Source organism: Apodemus sylvaticus, chromosome 6 (genome assembly GCF_947179515.1).
Source record: "Apodemus sylvaticus chromosome 6, mApoSyl1.1, whole genome shotgun sequence".
NCBI classification, from domain to species: domain Eukaryota; kingdom Metazoa; phylum Chordata; class Mammalia; order Rodentia; family Muridae; genus Apodemus; species Apodemus sylvaticus.
The window spans coordinates 130,197,730-130,200,307 of record NC_067477.1 but is presented as its reverse complement, the minus strand read 5'-3'; the positions used below and the strand labels follow the sequence as shown (position 1 = coordinate 130,200,307).

The 2,578-nt window shown below is 44.0% G+C and overlaps 1 non-coding gene across 1 annotated transcript; it reads left to right on the top strand.

The window, feature by feature from the left end:
- Nucleotides 1-718: 718 nt before the first annotated feature.
- On the top strand, nt 719-852 carry LOC127688236 (small nucleolar RNA SNORA17). The gene has a single exon (XR_007978642.1). It is a non-coding gene; the product is annotated as a small nucleolar RNA SNORA17 (small nucleolar RNA).
- The last annotated feature ends 1,726 nt before the right edge of the window (nt 853-2,578 follow it).

Sequence of the window (2,578 nt, the reverse complement as noted above, 5' to 3'; positions counted from 1 at the left end):
ATCAGAAAGAAGTCTATTTCTTCAGGAGTTTCCTACACAGATAGAGTCATCTATGGATGACTTTTTCTTTGTTGGGTGATGTGGTAGGTTAAATAGACTGCCCCTCCACAGACTCATCTGTGTGAATGCTTGGTCCATAGGGAGTGGCACTATAGGAAGTGTAGCCATGTTGGAGTAGGTGTGACCTTGTTGGAAGAATTGTGTCATAGGTCACTCTGGCAGTCTCCTCCTGCTGTCTGCAGATCATGATGTAGAACTTTCAGCTCCTTCTCTAGAAGACTGCCTGTGCACTGCCAAGCTTCCCATTCTGGTGATAATGGACTAACCCTTTGAAACTGTAAGCCAGCCCCATATGAAACTGTAAGCAAGCCAATAGCCAACATTAAATTAAATGGGGAGAAACTTAAAGAAATTCTCCTAAAATCAGAGACAAGACAAGGCTGTCTACTCTCTCCATAGTTATTTAATATAGTTCTTGAAGTTTTATGTAGAGCAGGAAGGCAACTAAAGGAGATCAAGGGACTTGCAATTTGGAAAGGAAGAAGTCAAAGCATCACTGGTCACAGATGATATGATAGTATAATTAAGTTAGTAACCTTAAAATATCTACCAGCTGATAAACACCTTCGGCAAAGTGACAAGGTATAGAATATAACTCAAAAAAATCAGTAGCCCTCTTACATACAAACATTAAATGGGTTGAGAAAGAAATTAGAGACCTGTCCCTAGAGCCATTGCAAGTGTGGCTGTTGTGTCACATATACTGATCAGTAGGTGGCAGAGAGGAGAGAGGCTATGCCTATGTCCAGTGTTCTAATCTATGAACATTGAAATGATTAGTAGCCTAATATTTCCCTGAAAAAAGGAGGACACCAATCTGATAACAGGAGACCCAGACATGAGAGCTAGCCTGAGATAACCAACAGTCCAGTGCCTTGCAGGTCATAGCTCTCCTGAGACTACTCACTGCTGAGATGACCACAGACACCCCAATCCCCAATGCCTTCCCACCTGTGGCAGAGAGGAAAGGTTTTGCCAGGGTCATCAAAACCAGAAAGTTGTCTCTGTTCTCCCCTGCTGTGGTACTCAGAATCTGCACTTCACCTGGGTTGCACAGTAGAACTGGTTCTGGATGTGGGGGATGTAGGTGAGCCTGTCCAGAGGGCATGAGTACAGGAGAGGCAGGCCTGCCTCTTGTCTGCTGAACAGTGGAGTTGGTGAGAGAAAGGTACCCTCTTCTCCTCCCTCATCTGTCCCGACCCACAGGGCAGTGAACAGGGTTTCCTGGAACTACCTAAGAGGAAGGTGATAGACAAGAAACACGAGACGATGGACAGCAAGTCTGATTCTGATCAAGCTGTCAAATTTTTATTTTACACAAGTCAATATAAAGGGAAGCTTACAAGGTTTGGGAGGGGTAAAGGGGGAACATGCTCAAGGGGTTGGCATCATTTCTAAAAAACAGTTTCTCATAATTTCTGGGTAAATCTAGTATTGCTGCTGGAATTTTGGCATGATAAAAGGGGGTCATGAGGAGGTGAAATGGAAAGGGATTGCTGTAGTAATCTATCCACAGATGAGCTTCAAAAGGAGGGGGTTTTGAGATCTACATAAGAATGGTTCCTGGCATGGAGATATAAGTGAGAATGACTACTAGTATCGAGATCTCCTGGCATTGAGATCTAAGTGGGGATGGCTCCTGGTATGGAGAGTTCTTGGCATTGAGATCTAAGTGAGGATGGCTCCTGGCACTCATCAACTGCCATCTCTGACAGGCAGGAGAGATGACCCCAGGGTCATGAAAATGGGAGAACTGGTCATGTCCCTCATTAGTGGCAACACTTGGGAGATTGGTCCCTGTATCTCACCTAGGCAACAGGACAGAGCTGGCCTTGGTAGCAGGGGGGGTTACTGGAGGACTGGCTCTGACGGTATGAGAAAGGGAAAGCTGTCAGGCTGTCTAGCTCAGATATCTCTCTGACCCAGATCCAGAGATTTGAACTGACCCACTCCAACTTTTACACCATTGATGAAATGTTAGAGCGCATGAAGGAGTTGTTCCTACAGATCCAAAACTATAGGATCTCCAGGACTGCATCAAAAGGTCATCTATGAGGAGTTACAGTGTGGTTCCAGTATTAATAAAATAGTAGAAACCAGAGGCTTTCTACCAGAGATACAAGTCATTTCAACAAACATTTGCAAGCAAAGAAGTGTTGACAAAAGGGTATATTGTGGTACATGGTGACACAGTACAGCTTTCACAACAAGATTTTTTTCCCTCTGTTGTGTGGGGGTTGCAAAAGAGGAGGGTGAGAATAAAGGGATGTGTGGGATTAGACTGAATGAAGGGAAATTCACAAAAAAAAAAAAACAAGAAGTGAGAGAGAGAGAGAGAGAGAGAGAGAGAGAGAGAGAGAGAGAGGGAGGGAGGGAGGGAGAGAGAGAGAAACAACACCTTTCACAATAGTTACAAATAATAAAATATCTTGGTGTAACTCTAACCAAGCAATTGAAAGGCCTGTGTAACAATAACTTCAAATCTTTAAAGAAAGAAATTACCTGTGCCACAGAGCCC